Source organism: Mesocricetus auratus, unplaced genomic scaffold, assembly GCF_017639785.1.
Source record: "Mesocricetus auratus isolate SY011 unplaced genomic scaffold, BCM_Maur_2.0 Super-Scaffold_100030, whole genome shotgun sequence".
Taxonomy (NCBI): Eukaryota; Metazoa; Chordata; class Mammalia; order Rodentia; family Cricetidae; genus Mesocricetus; species Mesocricetus auratus.
In genome coordinates, this window is record NW_024429211.1 from 4,695,877 (window position 1) to 4,720,780 (window position 24,904).

The 24,904-nt window shown below is 41.5% G+C and overlaps 1 long non-coding RNA gene, 11 other non-coding genes and 1 pseudogene across 33 annotated transcripts in view; all 13 read left to right on the plus strand.

The window, feature by feature from the left end:
- The window catches only part of LOC106022184, a 202,162-nt gene that overhangs the window by 99,392 nt on the left and 77,866 nt on the right, over positions 1 to 24,904 (plus strand). For 16 of the 22 annotated variants that reach the window (XR_005871914.1, XR_005871913.1, XR_005871919.1 and 13 more), the window contains 11 exons: positions 2,503 to 2,574; positions 6,098 to 7,495; positions 7,906 to 7,948; positions 9,200 to 9,301; positions 9,650 to 9,692; positions 11,416 to 11,457; positions 13,168 to 13,273; positions 15,862 to 15,905; positions 17,619 to 17,662; positions 18,944 to 20,780; positions 21,160 to 21,202. This is a non-coding gene — a long non-coding RNA (uncharacterized LOC106022184). The remainder of the gene's footprint in view (positions 1 to 2,502; positions 2,575 to 6,097; positions 7,496 to 7,905; positions 7,949 to 9,199; positions 9,302 to 9,649; positions 9,693 to 11,415; positions 11,458 to 13,167; positions 13,274 to 15,861; positions 15,906 to 17,618; positions 17,663 to 18,943; positions 20,781 to 21,159; positions 21,203 to 24,904) is intronic. The other 6 variants (XR_005871918.1, XR_005871917.1, XR_005871904.1 and 3 more) reach the window with 6 other exon arrangements.
- LOC121134937 lies at positions 2,632 to 2,710 on the plus strand. Its single transcript, XR_005872142.1, has one exon. It is a non-coding gene; the product is annotated as a small nucleolar RNA SNORD115 (small nucleolar RNA).
- Positions 6,226 to 6,304, plus strand: LOC121135076. The gene has a single exon (XR_005872267.1). It is a non-coding gene; the product is annotated as a small nucleolar RNA SNORD115 (small nucleolar RNA).
- LOC121134816 lies at positions 7,552 to 7,630 on the plus strand. Its single transcript, XR_005872025.1, has one exon. It is a non-coding gene; the product is annotated as a small nucleolar RNA SNORD115 (small nucleolar RNA).
- Positions 9,327 to 9,405, plus strand: LOC121134962. The gene has a single exon (XR_005872164.1). It is a non-coding gene; the product is annotated as a small nucleolar RNA SNORD115 (small nucleolar RNA).
- Positions 11,094 to 11,172, plus strand: LOC121135006. The gene has a single exon (XR_005872199.1). It is a non-coding gene; the product is annotated as a small nucleolar RNA SNORD115 (small nucleolar RNA).
- On the plus strand, positions 12,846 to 12,924 carry LOC121134823. The gene has a single exon (XR_005872032.1). It is a non-coding gene; the product is annotated as a small nucleolar RNA SNORD115 (small nucleolar RNA).
- On the plus strand, positions 15,541 to 15,619 carry LOC121134888. The gene has a single exon (XR_005872095.1). It is a non-coding gene; the product is annotated as a small nucleolar RNA SNORD115 (small nucleolar RNA).
- On the plus strand, positions 17,297 to 17,375 carry LOC121134838. The gene has a single exon (XR_005872047.1). It is a non-coding gene; the product is annotated as a small nucleolar RNA SNORD115 (small nucleolar RNA).
- On the plus strand, positions 19,072 to 19,149 carry LOC121134836. The gene has a single exon (XR_005872045.1). It is a non-coding gene; the product is annotated as a small nucleolar RNA SNORD115 (small nucleolar RNA).
- Positions 20,837 to 20,915, plus strand: LOC121135063. The gene has a single exon (XR_005872254.1). It is a non-coding gene; the product is annotated as a small nucleolar RNA SNORD115 (small nucleolar RNA).
- On the plus strand, positions 22,414 to 22,477 carry LOC121135036. Its single transcript, XR_005872229.1, has one exon. It is a non-coding gene; the product is annotated as a small nucleolar RNA SNORD109A (small nucleolar RNA).
- Positions 23,247 to 23,329, plus strand: LOC121134947 (annotated as a pseudogene).

A 24,904-nucleotide genomic window follows, 5' to 3' on the forward strand; every position in this document is an offset into this window, starting at 1 on the left:
AAATCAATCTACAGATTCAATGCAATCCCCATTAAAATCCCAGCACAATTCTTCACAGACCTTGAAAGAACAATAATCAATTTTGTGTGGAAAACCAAAAGACCCACGATAGCCAAAACAACTCGGTTCAACAACGCAACATACAGAGGCATCACCATCCCTGACTCCAAGTTCTATTATAGAGCCATATTCTTGAAAACAGCTTGGTATTGGCACAAAAATAGATATGTAGAACAAGGAATAAAATTGAAAACCCAGATATTAACCCACACATGTATGAACATCTGATCTTTGACAAAGAAGCTAAAAATATACAATGGAATAAAGAAAGAGTCTTCAACAAATTGTGCTGGCATAACCGGAGGCTGGCATGTAGAAGGATGCAGATCGATCCATGTTTATCGCCATGCACAAAACTTAAGTCCAAATGGATCAAAGACCTCAACATAAATCCAGCCACACTGAACCTCTTAGAAGAGAAAGTGGGTGGTACCCTTGAACGAATTGGTACAGGAGACAGCTTCCTGAACATAACACCACTAGCACAGACAGTGAGATCAGCAATTAATAAATGGGACCTCCTGAAACTGAGAAGCTTCTGTAAGGCAAAGGACACAGTCAGAAAGACAAAAAGGCATCCCACAGAACGGGAAAAAATATTCACTAATCCCACATCTGACAGAGGGTTGATCTCCAAAATGTACAAAGAACTCAAGAAGCAAGTCTCCAAAACATCAAAGGACCCAATTAAAAAGTGTGCTGCAGAACTAAATAGAGAAGGATGTCTGTTCCACTATGTTCATAGCAGCATTATTTGTAATAGCCAGAACTTGGAAGCAACCTAGATGCCCCTTACCAGAAGAGTGGATAGAGAAAATGTGGTATATTTACACAATGGAGTACTATTCAGCAGATAAAAACAGTGGAATCCTGAGATTTGCAGGAAAATGGATGACACTGGAAGTAACCATCCTGAGTGAGGTAACCCAGTCACAAAAAGAGAAACATGGAATGTACTCTCTCATATATGGATTTTAGACATAGATCTGGGGAGTGCCAGCCTACAGTCCCATGGCCAGATAATCTGGGAAACAGAAAATTCATTCAGTGGCTGATGGAAGAAAAGGTACACTCCCATGGCTAAGCACTGAGCTGAACTCAAGAAAACCAGTAACAGAGAGGGAGGACTGATGACCAAAGGGATTAAGACTGGGCTGGTTTAACCCCCAGAAACAGTTGACCTGACAAAGTTTAAATCTTGAATCCCAGGCATCAGCCCGGGAATCCAGCATGTGACTGATCAAGACCCCCTGAATGTTGGTGTCAGTGAGGATCCTAGGTAATCTATTGAGCCTTGGGCAGTAGATCACTAGTTATCCCATTGACTTTGGGCTCCCATCCAACAATGTGAGATGCACTCTCACCCTGAACACTTGGGGGAGCATCTATGCCCTGCCCTGGATGAAATGACAGATTATGGATACCCCCATTGAGGACCTCACCCTCCCTGGGGAAATGAGTGGGTAATAGGGGGTAATAGGGGGTTTAGGGGAGGGCACGGGAGGAGGGGAGGGAAAGGGAGAGGGACCTGGAACTGACTTGTGAAGCAACCATGTTTATAATCTAAATTTAAACTGAAAAATAAATAATAATAAAAAAGAAAAAAGAATATCCAGCGTACAACCCCTCAACTGCAGGGATATCACTTGACTAATTCTCTGGGTCTCATAAGGCAGATGGAGACTCACAGTGTTCTAGTGCACTAAGGAACATATCAGTTAGGCAAACTCAGATAACTTTTCCTTTCGTTAACTTTAGAGAACTTGCCCTGCCTTGCAGGCATAAGGCCAAATGAGGCAATTAGGCAGGGTTCATCTGACAAGGCATTCTGTTCTTTGCCTAGATTCATAGAGTCATAATGATGTGGAGACCCACTCACCACACATCATTGGCATGGAATTTCAACCACATGAATGACATCCCATGCTTCAAAGGCTTCCTTTGCAAATGTGATAATGAATATGTCAAGAGAATCCTAAGCAGGCTGTGCTTGCATAATTATGAACTTTGAGCATAACCATCTTACTATACTGATTAGTCAGTGATTTCAGTGGTAAATGGGATAGCGCTGTGCAAAGAACTGAAAATGACAGACTGGAACTTTTATGACACTGTACATGATCAACAGCTATCAACTTTCCTCCAGACATATAACATGCCTTCTCTATGGTCAGTGAGCTAATGCTATGAATGCAGGCAGTGTGGATGAGGGTGAAACAAGTGAAGGGTTAAACTTGTCTAGGATTGACAAATAGGTAACCACTATTAAACTTTTGCATTATCTCTTTCACAGCTGTGATTACCAAATGCTTCCAATTATTATGCTCGAGTGTTTGTATGTTCAGAAACTGGGCATTGCAATTCCTCTGACACAGACATGGCATTTTGGTGATGCAAAATTTCCCTTCAATAAGAGAACTGATTGTATTTGATCCCTTGTAGGAGCCTAAATCCAGCCGACCATTTGAACAAATATCGCCGAGACCTACCTTCTAGATGGTGTTTGATATGTTGGTAAGCAGCACTGTTTGTGTCACACTATCAAGTACAATAACGCCTTCTGAGAACCCGGGTCTATGATGTCAGACCAATGTCACGGATAAAAGGTGATGACATAAAAATCATGTTCAATATGATTACGGTAAATGCCAGGATAAAGTACAGGGGAGAAATGGGGGCCTAGTCTCCTCAGGCCATTCTCATATACCAGTGCCCAGGCCCTCTTTCACCCAGCATTCTTTCCTTGTCTGGGGAATTCTGTGAGGTCCAGGTGCTCTTTTTTAGGAGAGCACTGAGCCTGCCTCTGAAGGCACTTGTTGGGAAAACTATGGATGTCAATGCTGACAGGCATCAGCACTCTTCTCATGTACATCTATTCTCCTCTGCATTTCATTGCTCCAGGATGCAGACTTGGTGCCCTAGTCATTTCACCTTCAGGAAAGTGGAAAGATCAGGTTAAGTGCCTAGGTCTCTTTTGGATATCTGCCTTCAAATATTACAAAGCATGACCTTCTAGGAATCCAGTGACATTTGCAGCACAGAACATGTGCTCTTCCTTCATTTTGGGAATACCCTAGGCTTATACCCTGAGAAAAGGATGGTATTTCTTTTTTTTGGTTCCATGAGTCAGGCTTTCTCTGTATTGTCTTGAAGGCTGTCAGTCCAGCCTGGCCTCGAAGTCACAGAGGTCGCCTGCCTCTGCCTTCTGAGTGCTGGAATTAAAGGTGTGCACTACCACTGCCTGGCTAAGGATTGAATTGTAGAATTTCAAACAGTAGGTATAGAGAAACAGAGCAGTGACTGTTCAGGGAAATGGTACACCATGACTGGGTCAGGATGTAGAGGCCCTGTGCATTGCACAGTTCAGTGATAGGGAAATGTTATCTTGAAATTCCTGGTTGAGGTATCTTATGTATCTCCAATTCTGATTGTTAATGCCGGGAAAAAAATCTTCAGGTTCTCGCTGTGTCCGGAGGTGATATGCCCCAAAATTGCAAAGATGGCACTCATGAATTTCCACTATGCAGAACCATAATGGCAGGGAGAACACTGGGTTGCTTTTCTCAGGCTCTTAAAGCAAACAGATACACAATGTGCATTTTAATTAGGCAAACTCTCATAACTTTTCCTTTTGTTAGGATTAGTGAACTTGACCTGTCATGTAGGCATTAGCCCACATAAGGCAATTCGACAGGGTGCAACTGTCCAGGCATTTCACACTTTGCCTAGATGCACAGGCTCATCATCATGTGGAGATCCAGTCACCACACATCAGCGGAATGGAATTTCAACCACAAGAATGACATCCCAAGCTGCAAAGGCTTCCATTGCATATGTGATAAAAATGGGCCAAGTGTACAGGTGTAGGCATCCTAAGCAGGCAGGGCTTATGAATTAAAGAACCTTGAGGTTACACATCTTAAAATGGTGATTAAGCAGTGATGTCAGAGGGAAATGATACAGAGCTGTGGAAAAACTGGAGATGAACGGTCTTGGACTTTGTAAGACACATGACGGAATCAAAGGTAAAATATTTTCACCAGACCTATAATATGGCTTGCCAATGGTCAGTGAGCTGATGCTATGAATGCAGGCAGTGTGGATGAGGGTGAAACAAGTGAAGGGTTAAACTTGTCTAGGGGTGGCAAATAGGTAACCACTATTAAAAATTTTCATTATCTCTTTCAAGGATTTGATTACCAAATGCCCCCAATTATTATGCTTGAAGATATGGATGTACAAAAACTGGCATTGCAATTCCTGTGACACTGACATGACATTTGGTGATGCAAATTTTTCCGTCAATAAGAGAACTGATTCCACTTGATCCCTTGCAGGAGCCTAATGCCAGCTGACCATTTGTGTAAACATACCATATATTCTGTAACCATTATTCAATTGAGGAGCATATACTTTGTTTCCAGATTCTGACAATTACAAATACTGCTGTTATGATCATAGTGGAACAGATGTCCTTGTTGTAAAAATTTGAACCTTTTGAATATATGCCTAAGAGTGGAATCCCTGGGTGTTGTGGCAGATTGATTCCCATTTTCCTGAGGAATCTCCATACTGATTTACAAAGTGGGTGTATGGGTTGGCCCTCCCTCCAGCAGTGACAGATTGTTCTCTTCTCTTTGCATCCTCTCCTGCATAAACTGCCATCATTGTTTTTGTTTTTAACTATTCTGACATGAGTAAGATGATTTCTCAGAGCTGCTTTGATTTGCATTTATCTATTGGCTGAGGATGTTGAGCACTTTCTCAAGTGTCTCTCAGCCATTCTAGATTCTACTATTGAGAATTCTCTATTTAGTTCTGTACCCCAGTTTTAAATTGCATTCTTTGGTGTTTTGGGGAATTGCGTATTCTGTTTTTTTTTAAAATATTGTAGATCAGCCTTCTGTATGATGTGGGTATAGTGAATATCTTTTCCCATTTGGTGGTCTGTCTTTTTGTCTTGCAGACTGTGTCCTTTGCCTTACAGAAACTTCTTAGTTTCAGGAAGCCCCATTTCTTAATTGTTAATATCAGAGTCTTTGCTACTGGTGTTATATTCAGGAAGCTGTCTCCTGTACCAATTACCTGAAGATGTCTCCCAATTTCTCTTCTAAGAGTTTCATTGTGGTTGTATTTATGTTGAGTTTTGTGCAAGGCAATAGACATAGATCTATCTACAGTCTTCTGCATGCCTATATCCAGTTATACCAGTACTGTTTGTTGAGGATGCTTTCTTTTTCCATTGTATAATTTTAGCTTCTTTGTCAAAATCAAGTGTTCAGAGGTTTGTGAATTCATCTCAGGGTGTTCAATTCAATTCCATTGGTCCACCTGTACATTTTTGTGCCAATACAAATCAGTTTTCAAGACTATAGCTCTGTAATAGAGCTTGAAGTTACAGATGTTCCTTTATTTTATAGGGTTGTTTAGGCAATCCTGGATCTATTTATCCTATTTCATTACAATAGCATTCTAGATCACATAGAGTGGGATTCCATTGTGAAGTCACTGATGTAGTCACCAAATATTGTTGATCATTCTGTGCTTCTTCATTGAAAAGACCTCAGAGAACATGTGTAGGCATCCTAAACAGGAAGTTCTTGGACAATTAAGAACTTTGAATGTACCCATCTTACTATGGTGATAGGGAAATGGGATAGCACTCATCAAAGAACAAAAAATGACAGGTTGGAACTTTTATGACACAGTGCATAATCAGATGATAAAATGCTTTCAACAGACCTATAATATGCCTTCACAATAGACTGTCAGCTAATGCTGTGAATGCAGGAAGTGAGGATGAGGTTGAAAAAAACTGAAGAGTTAAATGTGGCTAGGTGTGGCAAGCAGGTAACCACCATGAAAATTTTTCATTATGTCTTCTATAGCTTTGAATAGCAATTGACCCAATTATCATGCTTGAGTGATTGGGAATTCTGAAGATGGGCATTATAATTCCAATGACACAGACATGATATTTTGGTACCCAAAAATGTTTCCTTGGGTAAGAGAACTGATTACTCTTGATACCATGCAGGATCCAAATGCCAGCTGCTCATTTGTCCGAAGCTCGCAGAGATCTACCTTCTACATGGTCTTTGTCATCCTGGTAAGCAGAAATGTTTGTGACCCACTATCAAGTATAGCTATTTCTTCTGAGGACCCAGGTTTATGATGACAAACCAATGTCATGAAGAGAGATGATTACATAAAAACGATGCTCAATAAGATTATGCGGAGGCCCAAACAAAAGCAAAGGTGAAAAATGGGGACCTAGTCTCCTCAGGCCATTCTCATAGGCTATTGCACAGGGCCTCATTGACCCAGGAGTATTTCCCTCTCTTGGGAATCCTGTGAGGTAGAGTTGCTCTTCTTTAGAGGAGCACTGAGCCTCCATCAGAAGGAAATTGTGGCACTCTTCATGTGTCAAGGAAACCAGGCATCAGCACTCTGGTCATGTACATCTCTTCTCTTCTGCATTTCAGTGGTGCCAGATGCCATCATGGTGCCCCAATCATGAGACATTCATGTAAGTGGCACTTATCTGCAAGGAGAAAATTTGGTTACTTCTCTGCGGCAAATAAGGCAGACGTAGACTCACAGTATTCTAATGCATAAATTACATATCAGTTAGGCAAACTCAGATATCTTTTCTTTCATTAGGATTAGTGAACTTGTCCTGCCATTCAAGCATCAGGCCACATGAGGCAATTTGACAGGATGCATCTGGCCAGGTATTCCACTACTTGCCTAGATGCACAGGCTGATCATCTTGTGTAGACCCACTCCTAACACATCAGTGGCATGAGACTTCAACCACATAAATGACACTCCAAGCTGCAAATGCTTACATTGCATGTGTGATAAGAAATGGGTGAAGAGTATAGGTTTAGGTATCCTAATCACACAGTGAATGGGCTATAAAGAAGCTTAAAGTTATGCATCTTACAATGGTGATTTGGTAATGTCAGAGGGAAATGGGATAGAGTTGTGCAAATAACTGGATATAAATGGTCTTGGACCTTGTAAGACACAGTGCCAGATCAGAAGCTAAACTTTTTTCAGCAGACCTAAAGTGTGCCTACACAATGTTCTGACAGCTAATGATATGAATGCAGGTGGTGAGGATGTTGGTTAATCATTTGAAAATTTAAACATGTCTATGAGTAGCAAAAAGTTAACAAGCATTAAAACATTTCATTATCTCTTCCACAAATTTGATTAACAATTGCCTCCAACTATCGTGTAGAGAGTTTGGGTGTTAGGGAGCTGGGCATTTCATTTCCTCTGATACTAACATGACATTTTAGGGACACTAAATTTTCCTTGACTATTTGAACTGAATCTGCTTGATCCCTTGCAGGAGCATAATGCCGGTTGACCATTTGTCTGATGCTCGCTGAGACTTACCTTCTAGATGGTGTTTGTAATCCTGGTAATCAGCACTGTTTGTGAACCACTATCAAGTATAGCTATGCCTTCTGAGGACACGGGTCTATAATGACAAATCAATGTCATGAAAAGAAATGATGATATACAAATCATGCTCAATAGGATTACGCTCAGGCCCTGGCTAAAGGACAGAGGAGAAATGGGGGCCTATTCTTCTTGGGACATGTTCATAAGCCAGTGCAGAGGCCCTAATTCATCAAGGAGTGGTTCCCTCTCTGGGGCATCCTGTGAAGTCCAGCTGCTCTTCTTTAGGATTCCTGTGAGATCCAGTTGCTCTTACTTAGGAGAGATTGAGTCCTGCCTCAGAAGTCACCAGTTAGGGCAATCTATGTATGTCAATGCTGGCTGGCCTCAGCACTCTGCTCATTCCATCTCTTCTGTTCTGCATTTCAGTGATCCAGGAATCAGTCTTCTAACCTACTCATTTCACCTTCAGGTAAGTGGAAAGTTCATGTTAAGTGCCTAGGTCTATTTTGGATATCTACCTTCAAACATTAGAAAGCATGAACTTCTAGGAATGCAGTGACATGTAAGTCATACATCTTGGGCTCTCCCTTAATTTTGGGAATACAATAAGATAAAACCATGAAAAAAGGGTGGTAATTCAAACTGCCTTATCTTGTAGAATTCCAAGTAGTGGGTACTGCGAAACAGAGCAGTAACTGTTCATGGAGGTGGGACACAAGGGTTATGTCGGGAAGTTAAGGATTTTTCCTTGCATAGATCATTGATAGTTAAATGTGATCATCAGGTTCTTGCTATGGAGTATCTATCTACCTACCATACTGATTGTCAGTGCCATGGCAAGAGCTTCATATTCTCCCTGGGTCAGGAGGGAGACATGCTCCAAACTTGTATAGACAGTGCTCAGGAATGTCCACTATGCAAGCCCTAAACAGCAGGAAGATCACTATGTTACTTTTCTGGATTTCATGAGGCAGTAAGACACCAACAGTAATCTAGTGCACAAATGTACATGTCAGTTATACAACTTTTACTTTCCTGAGGATTAGTTAACTTGTCCTGCCATGCAGGTTGCAGCCTAATTGAGGCAATTCGACAGAGTGCATCAGGCCAGGAATTATTCTCTTTGCCTACATGAACAGGATCATCAATATGTAGAGACAAACTCACCACACAGCAGTAGCACAGTATTTCAAACATATGAATGACATCCCAAGCTGCAATGGCTTTCTTTACATATGTGATAAGAAATGGGCCAAGCACACAGTGAATGGGTTATAAAGAACCTCGAGTATACGTATCTTACAATGGTGCATGGGCAGTGATGTCAGAGTGAAATTGGGATAGAGCTGTGCAAAGAACTGGAGATGAATGGTCTTGTACCTTGTAAGACACAGTGCCTGATCGGAAGCAAAAATGTTTTCAGCAGACCAATAATATGCCTACCCAATGTTATGTCATCTAATGCTATGAATGCAGACAGTGAGGATGAGGGTGAAATTTTTGAAGGGTTAAACTTGTCTACAGGTACCAAACATGTAACAAGCATTAAAATTTTTCATTATCACTTCCACGACTTTGATTAACAATTACCTCCAACTATCGTGTAGAGAGTTTAGGTGTTCCAAAGCTGGGCATTTCAATTTCTCTTACACTGACATGACATTTTGGTGATGCTAAATTTTCCAGGACTAAGAGAACTGATTCTGCTTGATCCTTGCAGGAGCCTAATGCAGGCTGACCATTTTCTGAAGCTAGCTGAGACTTACATTCTAGATGGTCTTTGACATCCTGGAGAGCAACACTTTTTGTGACCCACTATCAGGTATACCTATGCCTTCTGAGGACCTGGGTCTATGATGACAAAACTATGTCATGAAGAGAGGAAATGACATAAAAATCATGCTCAGTAGGATTACACTGAGGCCCAGGCAAAAGTACGGGGGAGAAGTGGGGGCCTGGTCTACTTAGGCCATTCTCATAGGCCAGTGCACAGGCAGTCATTCACCCAGGAGTGGTTCCATGTCTGAGCAATCCTGTGAGCTCCAGGTGCTCCTCTTTAGGAGAGCATGAGTCCTTCCTCAGAAGACACTAGTTGGGGCAATCTATGTACATCATTGCTGGCCGGCATCAGCACTCTGCTCATTTTCATCACTACTTTTCTACATTTCAGTGATCCAGGATGCAGTCTTCTAAACAAGTAATTTCACTTTCAGGTAAGTGGAAAGTTCATGGTAATAGCTAGGTCTCTTTTGGATACTTGCCTTCAAACATTAGAAAGCATGACCTTATAGGAATGCAGTGACCTTTAAGGGATACTAGTTGTGCTCTCTCTTGCTTTTGGAAATCCCCTAGACCTAACCATGAAAAAGGTTTGTAATTCAAATTGCCTTGTCTTGTAGAATTCCAAGCAGTAGATACTGGGTAACAGAGCAGTGACTGTTTTCGGGGTGGTACAAAACGATTGGGTCAGGACCTTAAGGAACTTTTCCCTGCATAGCTCATTGATAGTTGAATGTGATCTTCAAATCCCTGTCATGAGGTATCTATCTACTTCCCATACTGATTGTTACAACAGGGTCAAATGCTTCATGTTTTCACTGGGTCATGTGGGTGACATGCTCCAAACTTGTATAGACAGTGCCCAAAAATGTCCACTATGCATGCCCTAAACAGCAGGAGAACACTATGTTACTTTTCTGGGGCTCATGAGGCATACAGACATGCACAGTAATCTAGTGCACAAATGTACATATCTGTTAGACAAACACTGATACCTTTTCACTTCTGAGGATTAGTGAAATTGTCCTGCCATACAGGCTATAGCCTATTTAAGTCAATTCAAAAGGTATCATCTGGCCATGTATGCCCCACTTTGCCTAGATGTACATGCTCATCAACAGGTAGAGACACACTCACCACACATTACTGGCATGGAATTTCAACCACATGAATGACATCCCAAGTTGCAAAGGCTTCATTGCATATGTTATAAGAAATGGGCCAAGAGTACAGGTATAGGTTCCTAGCAGGCAGTGATTGGCCAATAAAGAACCTTGAGGGTATGCATCTGACAATGGTGATTTCTCGCTGATATCAGAGTAAAATAGGATAGAGCTTTGCAAAGAACTGGTCATGAATTGTGTTGGAATTTGTAAGATACATTGCCTGATCAGAAAGTAAAATGTTTTCAGCAGACCAATAATATATCTTCCAAATTCTCTGTCAGCTAATGCTATGAAATCATGCTGTGATGATGAGGGTGAAACATTGGAAGGAATATACTTGTCTACCAGTAGCAAACAAGCAACAAGTATTAAAATTTTTCATTATCTCTTCCACGACTAGGAATAACATTTGTCCCCAACCATTGTGTAGAGTGTTTGGATTTCCAAAGCTGGGCATTTCAATTCCTCTGACACTGACATGACATTTTGGTGATGCTAAATTTTCTTGACAAAGAGAACTGATTCTGCTTGATCACCTTCAGGAGCCTAATGCAAGCTGACCATTGGTCTGAAGCTTGCTGAGATTTCCTTCTAGGTTTTTTTTGGCATCCTGGCAAGCAGCATGGTTTGTGTCCCATTATTGGGTATAGATATGCCTTCTAAGGACATGGGTCTGTGATGGCAAACCAATGTCATGAAGAGAGGTGATGACATCAAAATCATGATCAATAGGATTACACTGAGGCCCAGGCTAAAGGACAGGTGAGAAATGGGGACCTAATCTACTCAGGCCATTCTCATAAGCCATAACACAGGCCCTCATTTTCCCAGGAGTGGTTCCCTGTCTGGGGAATCCTGTGAGATCTAGGTGCTCTTCTTTTGGAAAGCATGAGTCCTGCGTCAGAAGGCAATAATTTGGGCAATCCATGTATGTCAATGCTGGCCAGTCTCAGCATTTTGCTCATGTCCATCTTTCTCTTATGAATTACAGTGATCCAAGATGCATACTTGGCCCCAATCATTTTTCCTTCAGGTAAGTAGAAAGTTCATGTTAAGTGCCTAGGTCTGTTTTGGATATCTGCCTTCAAACATTAGAAAACATGACCTTCTATGAAGCCAGTGACATTTAAGCCATAGAACTTGGGTTCTACCTTGCATTTGGGAATCCCCTAGGCCTAAGACCATGATAAAAGAATGGTAATTCAAGCGGCCTTATCATTAGAATTCCAAGTGGTAGGTATTGTGTAATTGTGCAGTGGCTGTTTGAAGAGCTAGTTCACAAGGAATGGTTCAGGAAGTTCAGGCCATATTCCTTGCACAGCTCATTGATAGGTGAATATATTCTTCAAATACCTTCCATACTGATTGCTACTGCCTTGGCAAGTGCTTCATGTTCTCACTGTGTCAGGAAGGTTTCATGCTCCAAACTTGCATAGATGGCAATCAGGAGTGAGTAGTGTGCAGGCCCTCGACTGCAGGGAGATCACTAGGTTACTTGGCTGGGGCTGAAAAGAGAGACAGAGACTCAGAGTGTTCTTTGGCCTAATTTACATATGAGCAAGGCAAAATAAGATTCCTTTTCATTTTGTTAGGATTGGTGAACTTTTCTTGCTATGCAGGCATTAGGCAACATGAGGCAATTCAACAGTGTACATCTAGCCAGGCATACCACTATTGCTTAAATGCACAGGCTAATCACAATGTGGAGACCCACTCACCATACATAAGTGGCATGAAATTTCAAACACATGAATGGCATCCAAATTTATAAAGGCCTCCATTCTTCATGTGAAAAGGAATTAGCCAAAGGAACATGTGAAGGTATCCTATGCATGTGGTGCTTGGGCAATTAAAAAAATTGTGCTTACTCATCCTAAAATGGTTAATGGTCAGTGATATCAGAGGGAAATGGGATAGTGCTGTGCAGAGCAGATGAGATGTCTTGGACCCTATAAAACACAGTGCATGATCAGATGGTAAAATGTTTTCACCAGGCCTATAATATGCCCTCCAAATGGTCTGTCACCTCATGGAATAAATGGTGGCAGTGAGGATGAGGATGAAACCAGTGAGGGTTAAACTTGGCTAGGGGTGGCAAACAGGTAACCACATTTGAAATTTATCATTATTTCCCCCAAGGCACTGATAATCAATGCCCCCAATTATCATAATCCGGAGTTTGATGCATTCCAAACATGGGCATTGCAATTTTGCTGACACTGACATGGAACTTTGGGAACCCCAAAATTTTCCTGACTAAGAAAACGGATTCAGCTTGATCCCCTGCAGCAGCATAATACCCGGTGACCATTTGTGTAAAGATCGCTCAGACCTACCTTCTAGATAGATGGTTTTTGTCATCCTGGTAATCAGCACTGTTTGTGTCCCACTAGCAGGTATAGCTAGGCCTTCTTCGGATACGGGTCTATGATGACAATCCAATGTCAGGAAGAGAGGCGGTGACATAAATATCATGCTTAGTATGGTTCCGCTGAGGCCCAGGCTAAAGGACAGGGGAGAAATGGTGGACTAGGATCATCAGGCCTTTCTCATAGGCCAGTGCACAGGCCATCATTCACCTAGCAGTGTTTGCCTTCTGGGGAATCCTGTTTAGTCCGGGTGTTCTTCTTTAGGGGAACATGAGTCCTGCCAAGGAAGGCAATTTTTGGGGAAATCTATGTATGTCAATGCTGGCCAGCTTCAGCACTCTGGTCATTTCTATCTCTTCTCATCTGCTTTTCAGTGAACGAGAATGCAGACTTGGTGCCTCATACGTGGAAATATCAGCTTACGTGCATATGTCTCATTTGGATAACTGCCTTCAAACTTTAAAAAGCATGAACTTCTAGGTATCAAATGAAATTTAAGCCATAGAATTTGGGCTCTCCCTTCCTTTTGGGAATCCCTTCTGACTAAGACCATGATAAAAGGATGGTAATTTAAGATGCCTTGTCTTTTAGATTTCCAATTAGTAGGTATTGGGTAACTGAGCAGTGTCTTTTCGAGGAGGTGGGACACAAGAAATGCGACAGGAAGTTCAGACGATTTTCCTTGCAGAGGTCATTGATAGGTGAATGTGTTCTTCAAATACCTTCCATACTGATTGTTACTGCCTTGGCAAGTGCTTCAGTTCTCACTGTACCAGGAAGTTTTCATGCTCTGATCTTGCATAGATGGTACTCAGGTGTCTTCATTGTGCGGGCCCTGGACTGCAGCTTGATCACAAGTTTATCTTCCTGAGGGCCAAAAGGGAGACAGAGACTCACAATGTTCTAGTGAACTAATGTACATATCAGTAAGGCAAACTCAGAAACCTTTTCTTTTTGTTAGGATTAGTGAACTTGTCCTGCCTTGCAGGAATCAGGCCACATGGAGCAATTGAACAGGGTGCAACTGGACAGGAATTCCTTTCTTCTCCTAGATGCCCAGGCTCAGCATCACGTGGATATGCACTCACCACACATAAGTGACATGAAATTTCAAACATATGAATGACATCCCAAGCTATAAAGGACCCCATCCTACATGTGATAAGGAATTGACCAAGAGAACAGGTGACGGGATCCTATGTAGGTGTTGCTTGGGCAATTAAGAAACTTGAGGTTTTGCATACTAAAATGTTGAGTAGTCAGGGATGTCAAAGGGAAATAGGATAGCTCTGTACAGAGCAGGTGAGATTTTTTGGACCTTGTAAAACACAGTGCATGATTAGATGGTAAAATATTTTCAATAGGCCTATAATATGCCTTCCCACAGGTCTGTCACCTCATGCAGTTAATGATGGCAGAGTGGATGAGGATGAAACCTCATTTTATTTTCCAGTTTAAATTTAGATAAGAAACAAGGTTGCTTCACAAGTCAGTTCCAGGTCCCTCTCCCATTCCCTCCCCTCCTCCTGTGCCCTCTCCCCAACCCCCCCACGTTATCCCCTCATTCCCCCAGGGAGGGTGAGGCCCTCCATGGGGGTATCCATAGTCTGTCATTTCATATAGGGCAGGGCCTAGACCCTTCCCCAAGAGTTCAGGGTGGAGTGAATGTATTTTTCAAATATCTTTCTTAATGATTGTTATTGACTTGGCAAGAGCTTCAAGTTCTCTCTGTATCAGGAAGTTTTCATGCTCCAATCTTGCATAGATGGTGCTCAGGAGTGTCCAGTGTGCAGGCACAGAACTGCAGGAAGATCACTAGTTTACCTTTCTGAGGGCCCAAAAGGAGACAGAAACTCACATTGTTCTAGTGGACTAATGCAGACATCAGTAAGGCACACTCAGATAAGTTTTATTTGTTAGGATTAGTGAGCTTGTCTTGCCATTCAGGCATCAGGCCACATGAAACATTTTAACAGTGTGCAAATGGCCAGGCTTTCGCCTCTTGGCCTAGATGTACAGGCTCAGGATCATGTGGATACCCACTCACCAGACATAAGTGGAATGAAATTTCAAAGACATGAATGACATCCCAAACTGTAAAGGGCCCCATCCTTCATGTGATATGAATTGGCCAAGAGAAGAGGTGAAGGGACCCTATGCATGTGGTTTTGTGCAATTAAGTAATTTAAGGTTATGCATCCTACAATGGTGACTAGTAAGTGATGTCAGAGTGCAAAAGGATATCTCTGTGCAGAGCAGATAAGATGTCTTGGACCTTGTAAGACACAGTGAATGATCAGATGGTAAAGAGTTTTCACCAGGACTATAATGTGCCCTCCCTTTGATGTGTCACCTTATGCAATGAATGCTGGCAGTGAGGATGAGGATGAAGCCAGTGAAGGGTTAAACTTGGCTAGTGGTGGCAAACAGGTAGCCATATTTGCAATTTATCATTATCTACCACAAAGCATTGATTATCAATGCACCCAATCATCATAATCTAGAGTTTGGGTATTCCAAACATGAGCATTGCAATTCTGCTGACACTGACTTGCAACTTTGAAACCCCAAAATTTTCCTTGACTAAGACAACTGATTCTACTTGATCCCCTGCAGGAGCCTAATGCCTGCTGACCATTTTGCCAAGCTGACAGAGACTAACCTTCTAGATAGATGGACTTTCACATCCTGGTAATCAGCACTGTTTGTGTCCCACTAGTATATATAGCTATGCTTTCTGAGGACATGGGTCTATGATGAACAACCAACGTCATGAAGAGAGGTGATGACATAAATATCATGCTGAGGTTGGGGCTGCTGAGACCCAGGCTAAAGGACAAGGGAGAAATGGAAACTAGGTCCATCAGGCCTTTCTCATAGGCCATTGCACAGGCCCTCATTCATCCAGGAGTGGTTCCCTTCTGGGGATTCCTGTTAAGTCCAGGTGCTCTTCTTTAGGGGAGCATGAGTCCTGCCAAGGAAGGCACTTTTGGGGGAAATCTATGTATGTCAAGGCTGGCCGGCATCAGCACTCTGCTCATTTCTATCTCTTCCCTTCTGCTTTTCAGTGAACGTGGATGCAGACTTGATGCCTCAATCATTTCACCTTCAGGTACATGGAAAAAATCATCTTACGTGCCTATGTCTCATTTGGATAACTGCCTTCAAACTTTAAAAAGCATGAACTTCTAGGTATCGAGTGAAATTTAAGCCATAGAACTTGTGATCTCCCTTCCTTTAGGGAATCCCTTCTGTCTAAAACCATGATAAAAGGATGGTAATTAAAGATGTCTTGTCTTTTATAATTCCAACTAGTAGGTATTGGGTAATTGACCAGGGAATTTTGGAAGAGGTGGGACATAAGAAATGTGTTAGGATGTTCACTCCATTTTCCTTGCACAGCTCGTTGATATGTGAATGTATTCTTCAAATACCTATCATAATGATTGTTACTGCCTTGACAATTGCTTCGTGTTCTCACTGTGCCAGGAAGTGTTCATGATCCAATCTTGCATAGATTGTGCTCAGGTGTGTCAATTGTGCAGGCCCTGGACTGAAGAGAGATCACTATGTTACCTTTCTGAGGGTCAAAATGGAGACAGAGACCCAAAATGTTCTAGTGCACTAATGTACATATCAGTAAGGCAAATTCAGATAACCTTTCTTTTTGTTAGGATTAGTGAACTTGTCCTGCCATGTAGGCATCAGGCCACATGGAGCCAATCGACAGGGTTCAACTAGACAGGCATTTCTTTCTTCTCCTTAATGCACAGGCTCAGCATCATGTGGATACCCACTCACCACACATAAGTGGCATGAAATTTCAAACACATGGATGACATCCCAAGCTATAAAGGCCCCCATGCTTTATGTGATGTGGAACGCCAAAAGAATAGGTGAAGGGGTCCTATGTATGTGGTACTTGGATAATTAAGATACTTGACGTTATGCATGCTACAATTGTGAGTAGTCAGGGATGTCAAAGTATAATAGGATAACTCTGTGCAGTGCAGATGAGATTTCTTGGACCTTGTAAGACACTGTGCATGATCAGATGGTAAAATATTTTCACTAGGCCTATAATATGCCTTCCTACTGGTCTGTCACCTCATGCAATTAATGTTGGCAGTGAGAATAAGGATGAAACCAGTGATGGCTTAACCTTGGCTAGGGGTGGCAAACAGATAACCACATTGGAAATTTATCATTATCTACACCAAAGCACTGATTATCAATGCCTCAATCATCGTAATTCATAGTTTGGGCATTCAAAACCTGGACATTGTAATTCTGCTGGCACTGACTTGCAACTTTGGAACACCAAAAATTTTCCTTGACTAAGACAACTGATTTCGCTTGATCCCCTGCAGGAGCCTAATTCCCGCTGACCATTTGTGTCAAGCTCTCCAAGGCCTACCTTCTAGATAGGTGGGTCTTTTTCATCCTGGTAAGCAGCACTGGTTGTGTCACACTAACAGGTATAGCTATGCCTTCTGAGGACATGGGTATATTATGACAAACCAATGTAATGAAGAGAGGGGATGACATAAAAATCATGTTCACTAGGGTTCTGCTGAGACCCAGGCTAAAGGACAGGGGAGTAATTGTAGCCTAGTCTCCTCAGGCCGTTCTCACAGGCCAGTGCACAGGCCCTCATTCACCCAGCAGTGTTTCCTTGTCTAGAGCACCCTGTGTCGTCCAGGTGCTCTTGTTTCAGGGAACATGAGTCCTGCCAAAGGACGCATTTTTTGGGTCCTCTATGTATCTCAATGTTGGCTGGCATCAGAACTCTGCTAATGTCCATCTCTTCTATTCTGTATTTCAGTGATCCAGGATGCAGAGTTGGTGCACCAGTAATTTCACCTTCAGGTAAGTGAAAGATCAGGTTGAGTGCCTAGGTCTCTTTTTTATATCTGCCTACAAATATATAATGGCATGATCTTCTAGGATATTAGTGACACTTGAAGCACAGAACATGTGCTCTCCCTTCCTTTTTTGTATCCCCTAGGCCAATTCACATGTGAAAGTATGGCATTTCAAACTAACTTTTCTTATATAATTCCAAATCATAGGTATTTGGAAGTAGAGCAGTGACTGTTCAGGTAAATGGGTCACAAGAATTGGTTTGGGATGTACAGGCACATTGCCTAGCACAGCTCAGTGTTAGGTAAATGTTACCTTGAAATTTCTGGCTTGGGGTGTCTATCTAGCTCTCATGGTTATTGTTACTTCTTGAGTAAAAATTTCATTTTTTTTTACTTTGTCAGGATATAGATATGCTCCAAAATTGCAAACATGTTGCTCAGGAATTTCCACTATGCAGGCTCTCAATGGCAGGGAGTACACTGGGTTACTTTTGTTAGACTCATAAAGCAAATGGAGACTCACAGTTTTCTAATGCTCAAATGTACGTATCAGTCAGGCAAACTCAGATATCTTTTCCTTTTGTTAGAATTAGTGAACTTGTCCTGACATTCATGCATCAAGCCACATGAGGCAATTTGACAGGGTGCAATTATCCAGGCATTCCCCTCTTTGCCTAGATGCACAGGCTCATTATCATGTAGAGAACAAATCTTCACACATGAGTTTCATGGAATTTCAACCACATGAATGACATTCCAAGCAGCAAAGGCTTCAGATGCATATGCGATAAGGAATGGGCCAAGAGTACAGGTGAAGGTATCCTAAGTAGGTGATGCTTGTGCAAAAAAAACCTTGAGGGTACAAATTTTGCAATGTTGATTAGGCAATGATTTCAGAAAAAATGGATAGAGCTGTGCAAAGAACTGGAGATGAATGTTCATAGAATTTGTAAGACACAGTGTCTGATCAGAAGCTAAAATATTTTCATTAGACCTATAATATGCCTTCCCAATGGTCTGTCAGCTGATGTTATGAATGCCAGCAGTGAGCATGAGGGTGACATATTTGAAGTGTAAAACTTTACTTGGGGTAGCAAACAGGTAACCACCATTATAATTTTCATTATCTCTTTCACAGTTTGATTACAAATTGCCCAAAACTATCTTGCTAGAGAGTTTGGGTGTTCTGAAATTGGGCATTTCATTACTCTGACACTGACCTGTTATTTTGGTGGCACAAAATTTTCCTTGCCTAAGAGAACTGTTTCTGCTTCCTGCCTTGCAGCAGCATAATGCTGGCTAACGATTTGACTGAAGATTGCAGAGACCATCCTTCTAAATGGTCTTTGTCATCGTGGTAAGCAGCACTTTTTGTGACACAATATCAGATATATCTATGCCTTCTGAGGAAACGAGTCTATGATGACAAACCAATGCCATGCAGAGTGATGATGACATAAAAATCATTCTCAATAGGATTATGATGAGGCCGAGGCTATAAGACTGGGGAGAAATGAGGGCCTAGTCTACTCAGACCATTCTCATCAGCCAGTGTACAGACCCTCATTCACCCAGCAGTGTTTTCATGTCTGGGGAATCGTGTGAGGTCCATGTGCTCTTCTTTAGGAGAGCACTGAGCTTGCCTCAGAAGGAATTGTTGGGACAATCTATGTATGTCAATTCTGCCAGGCATCAGCACTCTGTGCATTTTGATCTCTTCTCTCCTGGATTACAGTGATCAAGGATACTGATTGTGTGGCCCAATCATTTCACATTCAGGTAATTTGAAAATTCAGGTTAACTACCTTAGATGTTGTTGGATTTCTGCCTTCAATATTAGAAAGCATAAACTTCTAGGAATCCACGGACATTTAAGGCATAGACGTTGGCCTCTCCCTTCCTTTTGGGAATCACTTAAGCCTATTCCCATGAGAAGAAGATGGTAATTCAAACAGCCTTTTATTGTAGAATTCCAAATCATAGGTTTGGGGAAACATAGCTGTGATTGTTCCGGGAAATGGGACACCTGGATTGGGTCAGATGTGCAGGCCCTGCGCCGTGCTCAGCTCAGTGATAGGTAAACGTTACCTATAAATTCCTGGCTTTGGGTGTCTATCTACCACTCATGCTGATTGTTAGTGCCAGGGCAAAATCTTCATGTTCTCCCAGTGTCAGGAGGGTGACATACTCTAAACTTCCAAACATGGCATTCATGCATGTCTACTATGCAGTCCCTCAACTACAGGGAGATCACTAGGTTACTCTTCTTGGGCTCAAAAAGCAAATGGAGACTCACTGTGTTCTGGTGCTTAAATGTAAATATCAGTTAGGCAAACTCAGATACCTTTTCCTTTTGTTAGAATTGTTGAATTTGTCCTGACATGAGTGCATCAGGCCTCATGAGGCAATTCAGCAAGTTGCAACTGGCCAGGCATATATTGCCTAGATATACAGGCTCATCATCTTGTGGATACCCACCCATCACACATCAGTAGTATGGAATTTCAAACACATGAATGATATACCAAGTTGCAAAGGCTTCAGTTGCATACATGATAATGAATGGGACAAGAGTACAGGTGTAGGTATCCGAAGTAGGCAGTACTTGGGCAATAAAGAATCTTGAGGGTACTCATCTTAACATGGTGATTATGTAATTGTGTCAGAAAGAAAAGGCATAGAGCTGTGCAAATTACTGGAGATGAATGGTCTTGAACCTTGTAAGAAACAATGACTGCCAGAAGCTAAAATGTTTTCATCAGACCTATAATATGACTTCCCAATGGTCTGTCAGCTAATGCTATGAATGCAGCCAGTGAGAATGACAGTGAAACAATGAAGCGTTAAAAATTCTAGGAGTAGCAAAAGGTAACAAGCATTAAAATTATTCAATATCTATACCCGGCTTTGATTACCAATTACCCCCAAATATGTAGAGATTTAGAGTGTTCCTTAGCTGGGTATGGCAATTCCTCTGATACTGACATGATATATTGGAACCGCAAAATTTTCCTTGCCTAAGAGAACTGATTCTGCTTTATTCCTTGCAGGAGCCTAGTGCTAGCTGACCATTTCTCCAAAGGTCACTGAGACCTACCTTCTAGATGATCTTTTTAATCCTGGTAAGCAGCACTGTTTGTGTACCACTATCATGTATACATATGCCTACTGATGACTAGGGTGTGTGATGACAAACCAATGTTATGAAGAAAGGTGATGACAAAAAAATCATGCTCAATAGGATTATGCTAAGGCCCAGGATAAAGGACAGGGTAGTTATGGTGGCCAAGTCTCCTCACACCACTCTCAGAGGACAGTGCACAGGCCCACATTCACCCAGCAGTATTTCACTGTCTGGGAAATCCTGTGATGTCCAGGTAGTCTTCTGTAGGAGAGCACTTAGCCTGCCTCAGAAGGCACCTGTTGGGACAATCTATATATTTCAAATATGCCAGGCATCAGCACTCTGCCCATGTCCATCAAATCTGTTCTGCATTTCAGTGATCAAGGTTATCGATTTGGTGCGCCAACATTTCACCTTCAGGTAAGTTGAAAAATCAGGATAAGTACCATGTTCTCTTTTGGGTCTTTGCCTTCAATCATTAGAATGCATGACCTTCAAGGAATTCAGTGACATTTAAGGCATAGAACTTGGGCTCTCCATTCCTTTTGGGTATCACCTAGGATTAGACCATAAGAAGAGGATGATAATTCAGACTGCCTTGTCTTGTAGAATTCCAAATAGTAGATATTGATAAAGAGAGCAGTGACTGTTTGGAGAGGTAGGACACAAGGAATGGGCCAGGACATTCAAGCCCTTTTCCTTGCCCAGCTCATTTATACGTGAATGTGATCTTCAAATCACTGCCATAGTTTATATATCTAACTCCCATACTGATTGATACTGCCAGGGCAACAGCTCATGTTCACACTGTATCAGTAGGGTGACATGCTCCAAGATTGGAAAAATGAGCTTAAGGAATATCCAGTGTGGAACTATTTACTCCTCAGGAAAATTAGTAAGAATTAATGTTAAAAAAACTTTTCAATTTAGAGAAAACTACAACTGAACTTTTGAAAATTCAGTAGAGAATTACAACATGGAGGTTTTGTATACTGGGATTTTATCCAAACAGAAACACACAAACCACAAGGCCTGCATTAAAAACAGTTCTGATATTACTGTTGACATTACTTGTTTCATAAATATCCATTACCTGATGGCACTTGGATACACACTGCATGATTCTATATAGTTCACATGTTACTTGACAAAATAAAAATTCCATACTGCATTGTTAGACACAGGACAACTCGGTGGTTATTTTAGGGAGATGAAGATGTAAACATAGGGGAGATCAGAATAAGGAGAATGACCAATGTAGAAAAATCTCATAATAAATATATTCTCATGAAATCCAAATGCTGGATGTCTCTTAAAATTAACTAGAAGACCATCTTTGCCAGTTTTGATGTGTTTTTTAAATATTTTATCCACTTTAAAAGCTCTGTAAATTTTCTCATTTTGATCAATAGAGCTACAATTTTGAAATTCATAAGCTTTCATCTCAAGTGTTCTTTAAGAGGCAGAAGACCATATGTGCATTCTGATTGTGGTTCAGTACCCCTGGTCAGAATATGGGCAACAAGAAAACTTTAGAGTCCTGACCATCCATTTCAAAGTCAAAGAGTTTAGCTATTTCAGCTTTCCTGTATCATTCTAAAGAGACCGGGGTTAAGAGAAAGGCTGTCTATACTACTATGATGACAATAAGTCTCTGAGGATGGTGAGCAACTCATAAAAATGACAATCTGAGGTCCAGGTCAGATGTTCTCTTAACAACAGTTATGTTTCCCGAATATGGCTACCACTGTTCCCTTTTGCAGGATGACAGAAAACAATGCAAACTGTTTTATCTCCCATATTTTGAGGGGAAACAATTTTTAATGTGACTATTATGTAGTATCATGTGATGACTCACTTTCTGTTACACTATACAAGTATGTACAGTCACCCTTGTTTTTATTTTCTTGATTCTATGAGGGTTTGAAAGACTGAATTCAAAGATGGGTAATCAGTGATTTCATCACTGAGCATTACCGGGGCACAGCATTGTGACATTCCTATATTGGGGAAAGGCGAAAAGGATTGCAGTATTCTCTGCCACCATTACCGAGAATTTCAGAGGCTGCAGTATCTTCATCCTGGCCCCAATAACCAGCAATGGAAGATAAGTTATTCTGTGTTAGAATTATTGCTTTTCTGTTCAATTAACTAAACACATTTGGAGGGTTATAGTGATGTACCATCCAGACACCATATCAATCCATGTCCTCAGACTGACCAGAAAGCACCAATATCTTACTATCATGGCAACATATGGAGAATATCATATTTTTTATGATGGGGTCCATGTCAGAAGAGTAGACTTTGACACCCAGCTTGTTTTACTCCTTGCAGGAGACTAATGCAAACTGACAATTTGTCTGAATTTCCCAAATTCTTGCCCTCTAAACTATCTTGGCCATGAGTTAAGTTGCACTTTTTATGTACCAATATCAGGTATATCTATGCATTCTGAGAACATGGGTCTATGATGAAAAACCAATGTCACACAGAGAGGTGATGACATAAAAATCATTCTAAAGGATAGGGAAGAAATAGGGGCCTAGTCTTCTCTGACATTTCTCATAGTCCAGTACACAGGCCCTCATTACCTTAACAGTGTTTCCTGGTCTGGGGAATCCTGTGAGGTCTGGGTGTACTTCCTCAGCAGAGCACTGAGCTTTGTTTCAGAAGCCAGTTACTGTAACACTCTACACATGTCTAGGTTGCCGGAAACAAGCAAGCAGCACATGTCCCATCTTATCTGCTGACTTTCAGTGATCCTTGTTGTCAACTTGTTGCCACAGGAATGAGACTGTCAGAGAAGTGGAAATAAAAGCCAAAGGGCCAGGCTCTCTCTGGGTCCTGTGCCTTCACCTACTGATACAGCTGACCTTCTGAGTCATCTAATAACATTCGCAGTACAGCATTCATATGCTGCCTTCCTATTGGAATAAACTGGTACCTAAGCCTCAGATTCCAGGATAGAAATTCAATCTGCCTATCTTGGAGAATTTCAAAATCCTTAGACATGAGAAATTGAGCACCAACTGCACGGGGGAGGACAGCACAAGGTTCAGGTCAAGAAGTTTAGGCATTCTGCAATGCACAGATCAGTGATTGCACAATGTGATCATGACTTTACTGCATTGGTGTGTCTATCTGACTCCTTTCCTGATTGTTCCAGCAAGGGCAAGAACTCTGGGTCTCACTGTGTCAGGATGGTGACATGCTCTATGTTTGCAAAGATTGGCCACAGGAATGACCACTCTGAATGCGCTCGATTCCAGGGGGATCACAATGTTACTTTTCTGTGGAATCCGAAGATATTAGGAGACTCCCAGTGACCTAATGCTGTAATGGACACTGGCAGCATGACCAAATCAGATGCCTTTCTGTCCCTTGGGTTTAAGGAATTTTTCCTGTCACCCACAAATCAAAAATATTAGGCAATGCAAGAGGGTGCGTCATGCGATGCACATCCATTGTGGCCACAGATACACAGACTCAATATCATCTGGAGACCAACTCATCACACATCAGGGGCATGGTATATATATATATATATAAAGGATTCCCTGGCTTTTATTATTATTAATGACCAGAGGACTTGAACAAGAATCCTAAACAGGAGGTCCATGGGAAATTAAGAACCTTGAGGTTAAACATCCTGCTTTGGTGATTTGAAGTAATTTTCAGATGCTAATGAGTTAGTGCTATGTAATAAACAGCAGATGACAGTCTTGGACCTTGTCAGGAACATGGCAAAGATCAGAACCTGAAATAATTTCAGTAGCCCTGTATCATGTTTTCCCAATATTACATATCTAATTCTAGGAGTGAAGGCACAGAAGGCAAGGTTGAATCAACTAAAGGATTAAATATACCTTGGGGCACGAGACAGGTAGCCACCACTAAAAGTTTTCATTTCCTTATTTCCATTGATTGGCAATTGACCCTAATTATTCTGCTAGAGAGAATGGCGTGATCAGACACTGGGCATGGCAATTTCATCAGAACCTGACATGATGAGGTCCATGTCACAACAGTAGTAAGTTTTTGACACCCAATATGGGATGTTTGCACTTCAGGTATTTTACAACATGTGTATTTAATGAAGAAAACAGCACTCACACATAA